The sequence below is a fragment of the Lepisma saccharinum genome, chromosome 4 (genome assembly GCF_977018435.1).
Source record: "Lepisma saccharinum chromosome 4, izLepSacc3.1, whole genome shotgun sequence".
NCBI lineage: Eukaryota > Metazoa > Arthropoda > Insecta > Zygentoma > Lepismatidae > Lepisma > Lepisma saccharinum.
The window spans coordinates 109,844,786-109,864,946 of NC_139232.1; the positions used below are offsets into that span (position 1 = coordinate 109,844,786).

General features: G+C 41.7%; 1 protein-coding gene across 6 annotated transcripts in view; it reads left to right on the plus strand.

Annotated features, from left to right (window-relative positions):
• The window catches only part of LOC145986749 (homeobox protein PKNOX2-like), a 153,934-nt gene that overhangs the window by 65,201 nt on the left and 68,572 nt on the right, over nucleotides 1-20,161 (plus strand). Inside the window, exon 3 of one of the 6 annotated variants that reach the window (XM_083121123.1) lies at nucleotides 14,311-14,363. The exons of the other annotated variants lie outside the window; for them this stretch is intronic. The gene's annotated coding sequence lies outside the window, so the exon portion shown is untranslated. The remainder of the gene's footprint in view (nucleotides 1-14,310; nucleotides 14,364-20,161) is intronic. 6 annotated transcript variants of the gene reach the window in all.

A 20,161-nucleotide genomic window follows, 5' to 3' on the forward strand; every position in this document is an offset into this window, starting at 1 on the left:
GAATAAATATGAGTAGGGAGTGTTGAATTAAATTTTGAATGGACAAAACTAACAAGTCTGACTGCAAGAATGCAGTCAGGGACGTGCACTGTGTAGTAGCGAGTCCAGCAGTGATAGATCAGTCAATCTCACATTCAAATCCCAATATTTATTGTCTAGTCGAAGCCACAGTTCATAAGCGACAGTCTTTCTCACCCCTCGGTAGGATCAGCACGCAAGTTGGAAGGAGCTACTGTATAAAGAGCGACCACAAACAAAAGACCCTTCGCGCATCTTCCCCTCCATCCGTTCAACTCGTTCCATAAGGAACCATGTTTCACTCTATTCCTCCGCTCCACGTAGATCCTTTTGCGTGTGGTTCCACAGCCTTGTCGACCGCCTGACCGTTTTCAGATCGAGACCTGCCGAAAGAAGAACGGAAGATTTCTATTTCTGCTTCCCCACCACCTCGCGTCTTCAGCCAGCCCGTCGCTGCAGAGGTTGAATAGCAGTTTATAATAACTAAAGTTTGTTATTTGACCTCTCGCGTAAAACTGTATTTTTTGGAATTTTTAAAACGATTTTGAAATGGATTAAATAGTAAAATTTATATTTTAAAAAACCTTGTTTGTTTTATTTTATATTCAGTTGTTTCGAACGCAGTTTCTACTTTGGTTACTCTGTTCGAATTAGTGTTGCCCACGAGACGAGACTTTGGCCTGTCTCGTCTCGTGGAAATGCTGGCTCGTCTCGAAAATATTAGTTTGTCTCGGGACACATGATCAATCTCGTCTCGTCTCGAATTTTTAAAAGCCTGTCCCGTCTCGTCCCGTGGGCAACACTAGTTCGAATACTGACCGACTGAATTTTATTTGTTTCATTAACAATAAAAAGAACAAACTTTCTGCTTTTTTATAACTTGAAATAAACTATTCCAATTTCCATAGGGATTGAAGGGCCGGTTCGACCGCTCCCTTCCCTTCCCAACGTTTATGTGATGAGATGAAATTTGTGAAGAACACCCAGATTGTTATCTGAATGTTAAGTGACAGTGGTTCTACATTAGCATGCCGTGCTAATTGTACATTATCCATTGTCTAGTGCTTTTAACAATACTTATTCTAACCCTATGTTTCGAGAAAGCAGCTCTTCTCTCGTCTTCAGGTGAATTTTTTTTGCAGGTTGGGAATCGAACCTACGACCTACTTACTTCACCTGAAGACGAGGGAAGAGGTGCTTTCTCGAAATGTAGTGTTAGGATTGTTAAAAGCACTAGACAATGGATAAGGTCCAATTAACATTGCATGCTAAGAACGCCCAGAAGAAAGGAACAAACATGCCGAGACTTCAACTTAGGAAATTTCTAATAGCGACGCGAGTAGACCACTCAGTGCGTTCGTCCATGCGACATACCCGTGTAATGTTCATTTCAGTCAAGATGCTAGAGGTTCACGAGTAGAGTAAATCCACCAGTTTTCACCAACCTCCGTGGGTACCGGGTTCGAATCCCGGCATGGATGTTCTTTGTGAGTGTCCCTTCATCAATTTCATCATATCATCACTCATCCCAATCTTCGCGATTAGCGATAAGTGGCAGAAGAGCGAAGTAAAATAAACTGGACCAATTAATTGTAAGAAAATAAGTTTTCTTGTAAGGACCAGTTCGGAACTTAGCCGGATAACACAAAGCAAAGTTAACGTGTTACAGTCACTGGTAAATTTCTGTAACACGTTACTGGTGTTACGATATTCTCCAACTTCTTGTAAAGGGCTCACTACTTCAAGCATATCTGATTTCGAAATTACCTCGCTTAAAAAGAAAACCACAATAATGAACGACGCCTTAAGCTTAAAGACCAGTTCGTCTGTAAAGAAAATGCAAATAACCCCCAGAGGCATTATTTAGTTTAATTTAAGCCCGTTCTCTCATGGTGACAGCGAAGGAATTTAACTCACCTGCTTCGACACGTGAATTCCTAAATCAGTTTTTTTCTGCGACTTATCTTCCGTCTCTATCTTCAGTCATCTTCTGTTTCCTGCAGCTGTTGAAGCATAGCTGAGGTGCCTGAGGAGGCATGAGTGGGGATCGAACTAATGAACACGCACCTCATCGGGAATGTAATGAAACCAGGGTCAGGTGTATTGCCGCTATAGATTCTAAAGGGTGAACATGGACAAGAGGAAAATTTACATTGTTCTGATTTTAGATGAGATTCGTGAAATTAGTTGCCACTTACCTTTTCTCTGTGTTTTCCCTGCTTTTAAACGCACGTGTTCCCTGCTTGTTTGTGATCTACTTTTTATGCTCCTCTTCCCTGGTTTTATGTGTTCGTCAGTCCTGCTTATCAAGCAGACTCTTTTTTAATTCGAATTATTCGGTAATTCGAACAGTTTATTTCCCTTGAAATTTCTATCGAAACCAGTGAAAAATTCATCTGTAATTCGAAATTTCGAACCTTTGATTTGGATAATTCAAAGGCAAACAGCTGTATGGAAAAGAAAATTTGTTTTAAACCCTTCACCCTCTCCTCAATAATATGGGATTGCCACCCCTTTTGTGTCTAGGTGTAAGTCCTTGAACCCTCATTAGCCAAATGAATTCTGAAAGTCTTCTTATCTGCTCTCAGTTGTCGGTTGTGATTAGTCAAGGTACTTTGTTCCCAATGTCGAATCGTGGCTCTTGTACTAGTTTAAGGTGAAGAGTGACAGTTTTGCACTAGGTGTGGATTTGTTTCAATGTCGTCGGGATGGGCACAGCTACTCAGAAGACCATACAAGAGAGTATGAATTTCTCCCATTGTTGAAAATCATGATGAATAAGAATTTTCAGAATCCCATGCATTCCTTATGGAGGAAAAACCGCACCTCTTCAAGTTACGCCTAATCAAATGGGAGTTTGGACTTTTACGACGACCAGTAGCATCTTCAACGTGTCTTCTTTCCGTTCATGTGTTTTTCTACGCCATCGGATGTTTGATAATCTCAAGAGAACAAGTAAAAATAATATTCCCATAAGCGTAATGCTAAGTTTTCTCCTACGACCATCCAGCGCAGAGACCTCTCTTTCCCGAGCTCGCCGCGGGGAAGGGGCAGTTTAGGGTCCTCGCGTCTGACTGGACATAGAAACTGTTCCTCGTCCCCTTAACATTAGAGAAAAAGTAGAAGTTCCAAGAAAAGTGGAAAGATGTGTGAAGACGAAAAGTAAGGTGGGATATTAATTATTATCAGTCTACATTAAAAATAAAGAAAAACTTGTGGAGAGCTGGAGTCTACTTGTTTTCCATTTCCTGGTAGTTAATTAATAATGTGAGACGAATGATTTTTGGCTTGCACTGTAGGACCACGCACAAAATACGACAATTTTTACGGTAAGCTCCACTACATGTTCATTATTTTTGTTTATACTCTAGTACAATACTTTACATTTATTGATTTTATTTAATAACGCGAGTTTTCGTTAATTCGATTTTTTTCATGTCCCCTTTGAGTTCGAATTAAAGAGTCATCCCACTGTATATGATGTTCTTAATTGCTTATTTCCGGGTATCTTCCCTGGAGTTACATCGTCGTCAAACCTGCTTTAAAATGCTCCTCTTCCCAGCTTATTTTTTTAGTATTTGCCCTGGTTATATTCTATTCCAGGAGTCTGTGGAGCAGGAAAACAAGTCTTCTGGGCAAGTAATAACTCGAGAGGGCTCGACCAATGAATCCGCGAGAAAAACAGGGTTGCTACTCGCCGGGAATTATGCTTCGGTTATTGTCTCAAGGAATTATACATGAATTCTGCATGAATTTTTCTCCGTAGACGTGAAAAATGGCTTTTTTTTTTTTTTTTTTTTTTTTTTGCAATTCCTTTAAATTTATATCCTATTTATAAATGTCCTGAGGCAAATTTTTCACAGTTTAGCTTTTATTTTTATGGAGAAGGAAAAGGAAGTTGAGTGAAAAATAAATAGAATTCTCTCAATCCGTTTGCTTTGTTAGTGTCCTTTGCAGAAAAATCTATCAGACAGACGTAAGATTATTGCAAAATAAGATACGATATGTATCTTGAAGTTGATTAGGTAAATTTCAGTTTGAAGTACTTATACAATTAACATTTTTTCGTAGATTAGTATATCTCGTAACATTTATGATTTATGTTTGTAGATGCATTTTGAGTCTGAGTATGTGAAATAGCAAATGCAAACTCAAAAACTAAAAATTAAAAATTTTAAATATATGTGCCGTTTAATTTGAATGGAATTAGAATTGAAGACTAAAATTGGTAAATGCTGGAAGTGCCAAAATAATTCAAACACCGTTTTCCACGTTAAACTGTAGGGTAAAACGAGGAGAGACGCCGCACCTTTTCATAACTGAATAGAAAAACAACATCTCTGCTTTTGTGGAAATTTATTGACATGAAAACTTAACTACAGTCCTTGCACTTTAAGAAAAAAAATAATTGGCATCCATTAGGAAGAATTTAAATGGATATTTTTTCAAATTACAAAAGCATTGAATTTTGAGTGTCATGAAAAACACGAGGAGAGATGCCGCACTGACTCACTTCTGCCTCTTTTAAGTTCTTCTCACGAACATTCTTTCTTCCACAGTCCACACACATTGTTCCATACACAGTGCAGGTTTCGTGTAACCATTTCGAACACGTAACACACTGGATTCAGTCAGATTTGGAAGCCGTGAGGAAGTAATTCTCCAAGCATTCCACACAATTGTTGATGTCTTGCTCAGATCCACTCGCTGTAGCATCTGGCGCAGGTTGCTTTCTGCCGGTTGTTTATTCTTTCTGTCCTGTCTTGATCCTGGAAGTTGATTGCGAGTTTTTTGGTTTCATATTTGCAAGTCTGGAAGCGGAATTGAGCACTTCGGCTGACTGTTTGAACCTTTTACCTTGGCGAGGAACTTCTGGAATGGAACTCAGCTGGCGGAGGTACTTACTGGGGCTTTCCGTGGGTATGGAACTACAGGTAGATGTCGAAGGGTTTGAATTTATTCCTGGTAATTGATTCTGGGGCACAAAAGGAGGTTGTTGAGTTACTTTTGGTGTCAGTTGTGTTGCTTGCGAGGTTGTTGGTTTAACTGTGACATGTGAGAGACTTCCTGAGGTACTCGATGGAGGTGACTCTAGATCCTGCGAATCAATATGGTCTCATATCTTGGTGTGGGTGGATGAAAGTGGACTAGGACCTGACTGACAAGCATCAGAAATGGAAAAGAAGTAGTCGGGAATAGCATTTGAATTCAAAGGGTAAATGCCACAGGCTCGGAAACCTGAAATGGCATTTCCAACAGAAGCAGCTTTATTCCACGCCGCACCAATGAGAGAGCCTGCTTGGTATCTTGTGATATTTCTGTCTTTATGGGTTCTCATCCATGATGTTGCTTCCTTGTTGTAATATGACTGTACTGGACCAATTATAGATCGGTCCAATGGTTGAAGGGCTTGTGTAGTGTGACTTGGCAAACACAAAACGATAACATATACAAGCATAAATAACATGTGTTTATTGCTGTGTTTGTATTGCATTCTTTGTTAAAATACATAGCCTACAGTACATGTAACACTGTGTTCAAAATATTCAATGTGTCAAAAGGTGAAATAAATGACACTGTACACCTTATAATATGAGGGTGAGAAAAGCGCGGCATCTCTCCTAACAGAAAAATGTGCGGCATCTCTCCTTTGTGTAACTGCGGCAACAATCCTTTTTCTCGAGGAGAGATGCCGCACCAGTTGCTTTTTACTGGTTTTGTAGTTTCGGTGCAAAATCGTGCGAAAGGTAATCGCAATACTCTAACAAGTATTCTAGAAAATATTTGTCACGTAGAAACTAGCGTGCGCTCTATTACGATCTATCACACTTACCCTTCATAAAATTTCGAGGGTCAATTCACCAGAAAATTTTCATATGAAGGCGCCCCACTCCTTTCCACTTCACTTGACTGGTCACTACTGCACTGGCGTGGTGGAATGAACGACAGTTACACATCCTTGCAGAATATTGTTACCATCTGATGTGTACTAGGCAAGCTACAGCATGTGCGGCATCTCCCCGCCTGCGGCGTCTCTCCTCGTTTTACCCTACAATGTGCCATGCTTTATAATGTGGTAAACGTGAAAAGTGGCTGGTAGCCTTCTAAGTAGTTCTAAAGAGGTCACTAATGTGAACGTTTTTACGGGCTGATGTGCGGAACGATGAGATTTCCCAACACTTTCGCTTTTGGCACTTACATCGTTTACCACTTTTAGTCCTCAATTTTTGGATACGTTGTAATCACACAAACTCTTTATAAGTTTAATATGTTTATATGTTTGTTGAGTTGATTTGGTGTTTTGAATCCATCTTATGCACAGTAAGGCTAATGGGGACTGGACCTACAGTTTAAAGTGGGATCCGAACCACTTGTACCTCCACCGGGTATCGAACCTGGGATCCCTTGATTGCAAGGCGACGACGCTACCACTGCGCCATCGGGGAGGCGTTTATATGTTTGTGTGTGGGTGGTGAGAGGCGGTAGTGCGTAAGATTGAAAAAGAGAAAACAACTGCTTGTACTTTGAATTTTTGAAAAGTTCGCCCTGAAAACCAGAAAGCAATATCAATTACCCTGGATGTCATTATTTCCGCAATCATCCTCGGCGTTGAGATTAACCCAGGGAGTCAGGGAAGCCGGTATACGATAACCAAAGAAGTGTCCATGCGTTCATGTTAACAACATAAGTGTCTGATTGTAGTATTGCATGAAGCAGAGACACTTTTTTGCAGCATCTCGGTAGCAGAAACTTCCTTGTCCTTCCTGGTGGCAGCACAGACAAAAGAAAGGCGACAAGAGAGACATCTGGGGAGCACCGTAAGTGTAGTGCTCCAGAAGATCCTCCAGCGAATGAGGTTGTTTTTAGTTAATTACATTTCCACATGGGGGCAAGAGCCCACCCTCACATCCCTTTTTTTTTATCTCCCCCGCGTCATGAATAAGTAAGAAAGCGCTCGCTTCCGAAACACGACTCTGGGACCTGTGGCCGCTGCAATTAGGGGGCTGGCGTCGTGAAAAATTCAATGACGACCGCACCTTGCGCGCGGGGGGAGAAGATGGGGCTCTCCCCTCCCACCGAAAAAAGCAACAATGATCTCCCCTTTTTTCCCTTTCTTTGTCCTCACAATTAAGTTTCGTAGAATATGAATGAAGCTGCCGACAAATCCCTTTTTCTTGTAAGGAACACATGTATTTTTGAAGACGTGCCCGAGTGTGATGTCAACTTTTGCGGAAACTTTGCTAGTTTCCGAAACACGAAATGGCTACCCAGGAGAGGGGGTGAGAGAAAAATGTTGTACCTAGCCATGCATAAATGTTAAGGATCAGGTCTTGGAATGTAGGCTAAGTAAGTTTAGGGTAAAATGCTCGTGTGTTTCGTGCCATATTACCCCAGAACATGACCCATGTTTTATCTCTTTACTTACATAGAATGCAGCGCTGAGAATTTTTGAACGGAAGGAAAACTGGTTCATTGTTTGTCTACTTTGTGCACAGGGAAGCTAATCGGGAATGGACATGCAGTTTAAAGTGAGGTCCGAACCCACTATGTGCCTCCACTTGGCATCCAACCCGAGGCCCCTTGATTATAAGGCGATGCCTTTACCATTACGTCATCGGGAAGGCTAGAAGGGAAAATGTGTCACATGTAAGTATGGTGATTCGGAAGTTCCCCCACAGTTCTGTAGTTCTGAAAGGAAGGTGGTCATGAGCACTTTGGGTATATTTGACACCCTTCCCCAAGACTCCTCCCAGAACATATCATAATCCCCATTAAGTATTTATTTATGGCAGCGTGTCTACTAATATCCTATTACTGCATGTAACTTCTTTTTTTTAGCTTTACTGAATACTTGACTCCACCTGCCCTGGGATTCGAACCCGGGAATTCCGTATGGTAGCCAGATGCTATACCAACTGAGCTACCGTGTTTCTTAGTATGAAGACGTTTTTTTTTTATTATTATAATTATTTCATTTTATAAAAGGGCTAGGAGATAATAGGCGTGGCACTGCCAACCCTGTTCCGGTAAACTACATGAACAGCAACCGCTTGAGGAGAAGGGCAACACAACACAAACACGAAGAGATGCAGGACGAGAGCGAATTTACCTTCCCACCTGTCCCATCTTGGCTTCGCCTCCCCCTGCCCCTCCGATCGGGGCCCTGCAACAGAAAGAAAAAAGAAGCCAGGCGGCCGAACATGGCCTGATGAGGAAATATTTATGGCGGAGGCAATAAACTCTTTCCCCTCCCCCGGACAGTCGAGGGACATGCACGAAAAGCCGGCTGAAGAAGCCAGGGAACCAGCCGACCAGAGAAGGAACGCACACACGACGAATCCGAAACTGTAGCCCATACACGGTTTTCTCATATGATTGCTGGTTCGGTGGGAGAAAACGTGTGATGCGAATTTGCAAGTTTAAGCATCGTGGTCGCACACCGCCAGATCTGTTCTCACAAGAAGAAGTAAGGCCAGCACTAAAAATCAGCTTTGCCCGCTGCAAAATCACATATACAGACAGCTGACTGGCCAGCAACATACAAATGAAGCAGTGGCGTATACTGAGTCCAACATCTGGGCTATCTCAATATGTCACGTGGTTCTAAGCTATGAATAGAAATAAGTTTACCAACTCCTAAGAAATCAGGTTGCTAACTCCTAAGAAATCAGGTTGCTAACTCCTAAGAAATCAGGTTGCTTACTCCTAAGAAATCAGGTTGCTAACTCATAAGAAATCAGGTTGCTAACTCATAAGAAATCAGGTTGCCAACTCCTAAGAAATCAGGTTGCCAACTCATAGGAAATCATGTTGCCAACTCAGGAAATCAGGTTGCCAACTCATAGGAAATCATGTTGCCAACTCATAGGAAATCAGGTTACCAACTCTCAAGAAATCAGGTTGCCAACTCCAGGATCACCATCATCATTTCACTGATATGAATAATTTTATTTACAATTTCTGATCGATTTTCCTCCTGTATTTTATTCTCTAGACTTCAGGCTTCGCAGATAACCTAGCTAGCCTAGAATATACGCTCCTGAAATGAAGGGATCGGGTGTAAAACATGGTAAGTGACATTTTGGTAATTTTTGAGATGCAAAGTAAAATGTGCCATCCTTCAATTTTTGAGTGAAATTGCCATGTCATACAATTTGCATTGGACTCGGTGAAGCCTTCTGAAATTCGTAAACACAATCGGAAAACAATGTATCTACAGTATAGCTTCTAATAACCTTTTTTCTTAATGAACTCAGAAATAACCAAAATGCCACTTACCATATTTTACACCCGAACCCTTGAAATATAAAAAGCGACATTGCTTCGCAGAAGAATGTCAGGGAAGATAAGGAGCGTAACAGTGTGAAATGAAGGGGTGCGTGGAGAAATAAGAATAAAGAACCTTTCCCGAACTCTGAAGAAGGAAAAACACTCATGGTATGACCATGTATGCATGGATGATTGATTGATTTTACTTCGATTTTTCTGCCACTTTTGGTTAATCGCGAAGATGAGGATGGGTGATGATAGGATGAAATTGATGAAGAGACACTCACAAATATCATCCATGCCCAGGCCGTGATTCGAACCTGGGACCCCTGCTTTGAGGATATTTTAGAGAAGATTGGACAGAGAGCGGAGGATGGAGAAGAAAGACAATTGTCTGGAAACAGGAAAGGGATGGAAAAAATGGACGTAGGCTGCAAATACAGACCATAAAATAATGAACAAACAACACTGTACTTTAGCCTTTCAGTAAACCGTTCAATGTCCGCTATATATTTTTTTTATTTATTAGGGATTTATTTATTTCTGATATGTACCCCTAATAAAGAAAAAGTGAGTGAAAGAGTACTTTTACCATTACTCAACTAATGGGTAAATATTTTGTAATATTAATCTCTACATTTGAGTGTTTTGCTTTAATTATATAAGTAATCTGTACCAGACATGCTCCATACCCTAATTAGTCCAGCCCATTTTGACATGAAAAAATACCTCCAAGAAAATCCTTGAAAATTCGACTGCAAGTTTTCCACCATTTGCAATAAAAATATCCGCCAATTTAAAGTAACTAGTACAATCGCCGTAATTTCTGTGCCATTATACTTACCAACATAAAAATGTTCTTGTGGTAGTTCTTCTCCATGAAATTAAAGCGTCCTGGCAACACTGCCGCATGTCGCGTACAGAGGTCGACAATGCCCAGTTTGCGTGTCGAAGATGTATTATTACGAGGTAAATGGGCGTGCGTGCGGAGCGGTTTCAAATTGCCCCTCTTGGACTGTCATTAAGCCTCCCGGGGAAAGACGGGATCGCCGGTTACTCTAAAGAACTTCACACCTACCACTCATCATCAACGGCGGTCCACGATGACACTCAACGTTAGCGTTGAAATATTTGCGTTCTGCTCAGTGATTTGTTCGTACCTTTTCCTTGACTTGTGTAAAAAACATGACAGTTCACTGCGGACCGACAAGAAACTGTCAAGGGGTGGCAAAACTGACGCTACAACCGAACAGGAAAAACTTAACATAGCGAAATCCTACTGACGTGACAAGCCACTAAAACTATGAAGAGAGTCCTACATAAGCCACAAAGCGATAGGAACAATCTTACTGACATAATAGACCACTGAGTGGTAGAGGAATGTGCTTTACTTAGCGAAAATCCTACTGATAAACAACTGAATGAAAGAGAAAAATGCCTTAATAAGAAGAACATTTTATGGGCGTGATAAGCCCTTGAAAGGCAGGGAAAATTCTATTGACATGATAAGCTGCTGTACGAGGGAAGAAAATGTTCAATAAGGGAGTGACGTGATAAGTTATGAAAGCGGAAAACACTGAATGAGGAGAAAGTTCTACTGACATAGGAAAAATCCTACGACGCAAGGATTCCCGGGTTCGAATCCTGGCCTGGGTATGGATGTTTGTGAGTGGTCATTCATCAATTTCATCATATCATCACTCAACACCATCTTCGCAAATTAGCCAAAAGTGGCACAGAAGGCGAAGTAAAATAAATGAAATCCTACTGAAGTGGTAAACCTCTGAAGGAAAGAGGAAAATGAACAAGAAAAATCTATTGACGTGATAGCTAGGGTGAAGAAGGCGGAGAAGTATGTCGAACAGGATAGAAAAATCCTACTGAAATGCTAGGTCACTGTACGATGGAGGAAAATTCGGAATAAGGAGATAAGTTATAAGTGCTGCAAGAGAAAAATGCTGAACATGGAACAATCCAAACTGACTTGATGAGCTTCTGAACGGCCGAGTAACTTGCTAAATGAGAAGATAATATTGATGAAGTAAACCGCAGACGACGAGGAAAATGCTGAACAAAAAAAATATATTACTGACTTGATAAGCTGAATGAATGAATGACAGAGTTAAAATTTTTGGCTGCTTCGACACATATGACCATTTTGTACCCTTAACAATATGAGAGGAAAATTCCCCTTATCTAAAATTTGTACATGAAAGTTAAAAAGGGGGTGTAAAAAGCCCTTTGAGAAAGGATAAATGTGCAGAGTTTTAAAGGGGCCCGCGCAGGACATACACAACACATTAAAAAGGTAAGCGAGCACCAAAAGTAATCCTCAGAGACGGTGTAAAAAAGCTCATGCTTCTCAAAAAAGCTAATAGCATTACTAAACGACTGTCATCATCTTTCAACATGGACAAGGAATCGGGGAGATGAAAAGTTAAAAGGATAGGAGGAATGCTGAACATAAAATATGTACCATTGACATAAGCTTCTGAACAAGAGAGAATTCTACTGACTCCTTAATTACCGTAGCTGAACATCAGAGGGGAATACTGAACATGAGGAAATGCTAGTGATGTGATAAGCTTCTGAACGACAGAGGAAAATGTTGAAAATGGGGAGTAGGACATCAATGTGGTGACCTTTTCGACACTAAATGAAATTGTAAGAAATTGTTAGAAAATTATTCCTCAAAACTTGTACTTATAATTAAATCACGTCTTTATTGAATGTTACAAAGTAACTAACCTATTCTTGCCGATTCTACTCAATTTATTTCATAAAAATGTGAAATCACCACGAGGAGAGAATTTTCATGAAATTGCCGAATACTCTTCAGGTATTCTCTGTGCATTGTCCCCAGGATGTCGTAATAAGCCATTAATTCTCCAGCAGGAAAAGTCCATCAAGTATGTCGTCCGATTTTATCTCGTCTAATTTGCTTGGCCAGCTGTGGGCGATAATTTACTATCCTCCTCCTTTGCATCTGCTGCACGACGGAAGCTTCGTCTTCTATTAAGATCCTGTACTTTGGGTTCAAGTTTCCTTTGCCACGGGGCATAGGTACGGCCAGTAGCCTACGCGCATGACAAGCAGAAATTGTAACCCATCGATTTGGAACCATTCCTCAAGGTTCTTAAATAAATGTATTATGAGTATTGTGTTGTAATTCAGTCATGTTAAGTTCATTTCTTCTTTGTCTTAATTAAGCGTCTGTCCTTTTGGAAACTATTGCGTTAGTTAGTTCAGGCTGCAAATCTAAACTTCCAAAATTCGTAATGATTCTGGATTCTGTATTGATTCCATTCTGGCACCCAAACCTACAATAATTCTCTGTAACAATTATGTTGGGTCGTGTATATGTATTTCTGATAATCTCTTCATCCATCCCGCTGTATAACCAACCATTCATCCCCATCGTAACGATTAGCCGAAAGTGGCAGAAAACGACGTCAAAAACCTAATTCATTCGCACACTGGAACGGTGACAAAATTCGAGATTCAGGTAATGAATGAATAGAGGGTTCTGAATTCTGTAACGAATATAAAATTTGAGATTCCGGTAATGTACCGGTATGCAGGATTCCGGATTCCGTGACGACCCCAGAATTCGAGTTGCAGGAAAGGAATTCCGGTTTCTGAAATCTGTACCGAATCCAGAATTTGAGATTCAGGTAATGAATATACAATTGTAGATTCTATAACGAATCCAGTTTTCGAGAATTGAACAAAGTACGCAAAATCGTGGATTCGGATTTCTACCATGTCTCCCTACCATAAATGCAACTTCAAGTTGTTTATTCCCGAGTTATCCCACAGGAAGCTCCTAGAATGCAGAGAGGCTTTTCCCGGTGCGGTCTCCGCGGCCCTGCGTCGTCCGTCATTAGTTCTGCTGCAGGTGGTCGGAGGCACTTGAAGTTCGCATGCAGGTGCCCGCATTATGCGGCTGGAAGATGCGGTCCAGCTCAAGTCTTTGAAGTGACGAGTTGGCAAGCCGACAGGACGCATCTCGTGTGCATGTGGGCCAGCTGCTCTCCAAGTGCGCCCTCGAGTTTATGTTCGGCACCTTCCAAATGGAAACGGCCTCACTGGTTTAATTGCGAGTTCATATGTGAGCTATTTTGTCGTAGAGGAAGAGCCGGTATATATATGTTTTCGTTTTTTTTGTTGTTGTTGTTTTTTATTCCTGTAAAAGGGAGGGAATAGTTTGGTAATGCAACATGAATTGTTCACTCAAACAGAGAAGCAAATAAAAAAGCTCATGATGCTAGTGGCCTGAAGACAGTAGCATGCCATAGACAAGGGAGTTGGTATTAGAACCAGAGGTGTTCACCCTCCAAAAGGCAGGACTCACTCTCACCCTCCGGAAGGCTTGTGAGCAAGAGTGAGGGTGATTGCGAGATCAAGCAGCAAGGGTTAGTGTGAAGTATATCAAGGCTTGAGGGTGGGTGAGTGTGAGGTTGAAATTAGGACAGGAAGGTGAGGACGAGATCAGGCCGTGAGGGCGATGACCACCAGTGACATTGGCGTTGCCAGAAATTTTTGTAGGAGGGGCAGGCCATTGATAAAACTTGATTACTAGAAATAATAACAATAATAATTATTACCACGTATATAAGTGGTATTTTACAATAATAACTTAGTTTAAAAAGTAACCAATTGTATTCCAAATGTATTATTATTATATTACTATTACATATCCATTATTTTCATGCATTTCGTACAGTTAGTGTACTAAAATTCGTAGTTATTGTATTTAGTTTATTAACTTTTACACACCTCGTCCAAGAAAAGCCTTTAAAAGTTAGGGGGGAAATTTTACTCATAAAGTTTATGCTGTGTGACATCTCGCATTCATGTACTACGAGTTTGGAAGCTGTGCAGATAGCTCGGAGTCTAAAATACAAAAGATAAGTCCGACTGCAAAGTAGCAACGTCCGATATACACTCTTTACAATTATTAGTATTGTTAGTGTCTGTTTCTACCTATGCAATACTGAACTGTTATTTTTTCTGTTTCAGGTGAGTCGATGGAAATGTTTTTCTCCTTTTATCTGCTGAACGAACACGTACACGTAAGTACATAAGCTGTGACAAGACTTTAAACCTGCTTATTTATTTTTATCTGTATTAGATCATTAAGACTGCCGGGGGTATCAGTCCTTTTCCTTTATCTCCATTATAGACTGTAAGAAGTTGAGTGAAGAAATGACGGTTTAAGATCATCATGCAAACATGTCAACATCATTAACAACATCATCAGATTTTAATTTCCTGAGGCAGAGGAAATTCATATTGGGAGATGATGAGCCTTTTAGCAAATGTTTTTTGATAAGAACGGGCCTATTACATTGTTTCGGAGGAAGTTTTTTAATCTTATCCTTGCCTTCTTAATGTGTTGTGTTTATCCTTTACAACATGAACTTTTAACCTTTCTCAAAAGGCTCTTTACATCCCTTTTTAAACTTTAAGGTAAGGTAAATCCCAAAATTTTAAATCCATGTCCAGATCAGGACTCGAAGCTGGAATCTTCGGCAGAGGGGACTTTTGAGTCGACCACTCAACGCCCTAGGCCACCAAGGTGACAGCAAGCATTACGGGGTGCGCAGTCCTTTTTTTTTTTACCTGAAACAAAAGCTACTTGCAGCAAATTTTCTCCCCGTTTCGCGGCGGCAAAGTAAACCGTACTCGGAGCGCAAACAATGCAATTGAATCCGTAGAAGTAGTACTCTGGTCTGAGCCAATTCTCTTTTTTCCCCGAGTTCTTGTTTTCGTAACCCGCCCGGGTAGGGGGATGGGAAGGGGGTCCGCACGTCTTCTGAACTCTCTCTCTCTCTCCCTCATTTTCATTCCCTTTCCGTGTTTTAATAACGAAGCCACTTCTCCTGGATTCTTTACCAATGGCGTCGCGAGAGCTTTCTTACGGAAGATTATCACTGTTGCCATCTCTGTAGATTTATCGCTAACCACTGTTCAGGAGAGAGTGGAAGGGAGTAAGTAACGTTACTTTTACGACACTTGCGTTAGTAGCACGTTACCAACATTTTTGTAAGGGTACTTGGCGTTATCTTCATAAATTCAGAACTGGGGGTTTTATTTGTCAGGACGAAACATGCTTTGTGTGTTATTCTAAAGTCTCCACTATCCTTGATGCTCCCATGTCTGTACCATGGCTTCTGAAACTAATATTTCCAGGATTGATTCTGTCCTCAGCTTTTTTTAACAGCCCCCCCCCCCTTCCCCCTGGCACTGCCGTCAGCCCACTTGACATTAGGTACAACTATTTTGTATTATTTGTTTGCAGTGAGGAGTGAAAATGTAGACAGCACATATTATTTTACTCACAACTTTGGTGAAGGACAAATTCACGTAACATGAACAGCAGCTATTACATTCTCTATCTGTGCCTTCGCTGGCCCTGTTGCGACTTCCCGTTTAGACAAATATCTGTGACTTCGATGTCATCGGCGTCAAAGGTCAACAGATCCCAAGTTTTGGGAACGAAGGGGAGTTTCATTACTTCGGCCGGGGTTGGAACTGTTGAATATTGTGCATTTTTTCTTGTGTGATATAAATATCTGTATCATCAAAAGTAGTAAGGGATGATTTCAGTGGCAGTCAATTAACACTTCAAGCGATGTTTTAAAAGATATAGAAAAATGTAGTTTTTGTATATTTCTAAATTTTATGTAACTTAATGCCCCCCCCCCCACACACACATAATTTACCTTCATTTAACACTGTTAAAGTTTTGAAAAATGGACTTGGTTTACAAAGCCCCCCCTGATAATCCGTGAGCTACGGGCCTGCTGAGACGCCTCCATAAAACAGATATTATATCTGTTGTGAATATCCAGTGTCACATACTAGCAGAGATGAACATTTTTGCATGAAATCATCAGTGGTAAAGCTAAAACCGAATTTGAAATCAATGAATTTAAGTACCCACACGACCAATCCGCAAAGTAAAGCTCTTTCACAATCCCACTACAAGGCTCTCCCTTCTAATACAGCGGTCTCTTTTCTGTAAGCTTCCCCACTGATATAATAACCAGCCTCTAAAGTTCACATTTTCTTACCAGATCACAGTTTAAGAATGTATGTGTAACTTTTCAATTTTTTCGGTGCCATCTCGTATTGTTCTTTTCTTGTTGTTGCGCTTTTTTGAAACTTTAAGAAAATTAATCTTGTCGAGTCTTTTATCATACTAAACTCTAGGTCCAGTTCCGATTAGCCTGAGTGTAATGTGGGATTAGGCCAAACTTTAGGGGTGTAAAGGTTGACCCTTTATAGAGACTATGTGCAACCTCTCTTGTACGTAGTGCACCCTGGACTGGATTTTGCAAATCAACGAGGCTATGGGGACTCGACTCACAGTCAGTATAATTCTCTGTGGGACGTATTGTGACTGTCTTTTCATCTTCATCTTCGCGATTAACTGAAAGTGGCAGAAAAGTGAAGTTCAATAAGAACAAATCAACCAATAAGACAAACCTTTACGTGTGGGGTGTGCATGAGGAGAGAGAGAAAATTAACTGTTATTAGATATTATTTAACACTAGGGCTGGGCCGATACCAGCCGATATTTTCCCAGCATTTTGGTCTTTCCCAGAGTCTCAAGAATGCCTCATGACACTTTCGCGTACTCTAGATATCCTGGAAATTATGCAGAATTCGAACTTCCTTTTTATTTTCCACCAATTTTGCGTGAAAACTTGATTTTTTTACTGCATAACATTTATTTTAATACGAGGGTTAAGTCATAAGTCATGGCAACTGTTTTTTCTCTGGCGAATAGGCGACAATACAAAAAATCTAAGATATACGTTTGAAAGTGTATGCAATGTACTTTCGAAAGAAGCCACCAGATGCCGTATGTGAACAACGGTGGGGTGGTAAGCACGCACCCAAGTTCAGTCTGTGAGTGACAGCGTTCGAAAATGGAGGTCATGAAGCAGGAGCAACGTTCGTACGTTAAAATAGCAGTTCTCCGTGGCAGAAATGTACGGGAATGAACTGCCGATCTGCCTCATAATAAAACACTGTTTTGTCCAATATCCTGTGTTTTGCCTCTTCCCTACGAAAGTCTCCTGCATCCAGACTTCATCTGGTGGCTTCATTCGAAGGTACATTCCATACACTTTTAAACATACATCTTAGATTTTTCGTGTTGTCCCCTGTTTGCGAGAAAAAAAATTGCCATGACTTATGACTTAACCCTCGTATTTTGATGTAATTCTTGAATATTTGAAACAAACTTGGTAAATTGAGTATACAATTAGAGTAGAGTACTTACATACTAACATTGATCAATATTTTGAACAATTTTTAATTATTGTAATCTTCAAGTATCCGTATCGGTGGGAACCTTTAAGAGTATCGGCATCGGATGGGTATCTGTGCAAAGTGGTATCGGCTCAGCTCTATTTATCACATATTTAAATAGGGAAAAATACATTTCTAAAGTCTCCTACCCCCCTTTCTTCCTTTCTTCAAACTGAACACCGAAGAAAGAAAGGTACTTTCTTCAGTGTCTAACTTGGAAGTTTCTCCGAGCGAAGGGTTGGCAACATTGGAGATTACCACACTTTCCGATCAGCAAAGTCCCTCCTCCATACACTTCTCATTTTCGAGAGATCGCAGGAGCGAATATCCATCGGAGTCTCCGGCCTCACTTACCTGCAATTTAAATGCACGGCGCTCCCCCAGTAGCGATCATTCTGTGTGATTAGAGTCTGGGGGTCGCCCTCCCGGTTCCCCCCGCTCTAATGTCGATTTGATTCTGTCTCGGGCTTTGGGATCCGGAGATTGGCAGGGTTCACTTGTTAGAAGAGGTTATTTCTATTCATGACCCGTCGCCGGCCGGGCCTCCTTGCCTCTGTTCTGTCGACTTGCAAAAATTCCTACATAAGCGCCCGGATAACTTCTTGTTTGAATCCACTTCCGCCTCTTCCCCCCACACCCTTCCTCCTTTTCTGGGACGTGCACCCTGGAACGCTAGAGCTTCCCTGCTTCCAACAAACGTGCCCGTGCTGTTACTCACATTCTTCAGTACAGGGCGTCCGTAATTTATTGGTCCCGTTTCAAAAATGTTATACAGGGGGTTCAACGACGGGAATTTCTTGATTTCTTACACTTGTGGGGATTTTGTTTTCTAAAATATAAAAATATTGCAGCACTTAATAAACATTTTTTTTGTCCGTCTGGCCTGCGTTGTTGGCTGTATCACAGTTTTCATCCTCATCGTTGCAATTACTGTAAGACGTAGTAAAGCGCCGTAAAATATCCGAAACGGTAAGAAAAGGAATAGTACAAAATGCAACCCCCAATTATTATTTTTGAACAACTTTTAAAACGAAGATAGAAAAATGGTAATTACATCATATTTTACTGTGTACCCCCCCCCCCCCACATAGAATGCAGCTATGTAGGCTAATATCCATCTATACAACTCTAGCCCCCTCCGAAAGAATCCTGCGTACGTTGTGGCCTATCGTTTTACGTGTGCGCCATAGTCATTTGATTTGATGTGATTTTGTTACAACCTTGGTGACAATGAAGTTCGACCAGAAAGGAATACGTGATTAAATACACAGAGGCATAGGCGGTGGAATGGGTGACCCGCAGAAGTGACGCATGTGTGTAAGAGGAGGCGTGTGAGCAGGCAAGAATCGTGATCCAAGCATGTTGCACCCAAGGTCACGTAAAGAACGAAAACGGGGAACATATGCGTGACATTGAACTTCGACCAGGCACCAGACCCATACGGAAAATTCCAGATAGTGGCGCATTCGACGGAAGCATGACGTCACGGACACGATAAGGGAGTCCGCCGTATATAAGCGCGTGCTGTGCACCGAGGAACCGCAGTGCATCATCACCATGGCCAGGGGCAAACCTATTGACAACACGGTGAGGAGAAGAGTGGTGGAGTTGCAACGGGATGGACTCAGTGAACGGGAAATAGGGCGCCAACTGAACTTACCCAAGTCAACCGTCCACTGCATCATCAAACACCACCAAAATACGGGTACTACAGAGCCAGGTAAGGCCCCCGGTCGAAAACGCCTGCTGAGCGTGCGTGACCTACGGATATTTAGGCGCTATATCCAGACCAACAATCATGTTTCTGTGGCCGAATTACGACTGTGGACTCGAGAACGCTTTCACATTGAAGTGTCAACCAGAACCATTCGCCGTTACCTACAGCGATGCGGTTACCGAGTGTACAAGGCGAAACGTAAACCATTCCTTTCCATGTTGAACAAAGGCAATCGACTACGGTGGGCACGAATGTACCGGGGATGAACATTTCGGCAGTGGAACAGGGTTTTGTGGACGGACGAATCCATTTTCAATGTTGTGTACGGGAAAATACGGAAAACAGTCATTTGTCGGAAGGAGGAACAGAATGAAACAAAATGTTATGCACGTCGGGTACAGAAACCTGCGTCAGTGATGGTATGGGGATGCATGACGGCATCTGGGGTTGGCCCACTACACGTCTGTGAGGGCATTGTGAATGCACACGCCTATACACGCATACTGGAGCGGCATCTTCCCACAGTGCGAAGGCACCTGTTCCACAGGCGGCGTCTCGTCTTTCAACACGAAAATGCCAGGCCTCATACAGCGCGGCTGACAAGAGAATGGTTGACTCGCCATCACGTGCGAACTCTGCCATGGCCACCATCGAGTCCCGATCTCTCGCCCATTGAGAATGTGTGGCGTGTTCTTAAGCGACGTGTGCAACAGAGGGGACCCACGACAGTGGCTGCTCTTATCGCCTGCCTGCAGGAGGAATGGCACCGCATCGATGTGAAATACCTTGAACAACTCGTCCGCAGCATGCCCCGACGCATTGTCACAGTTA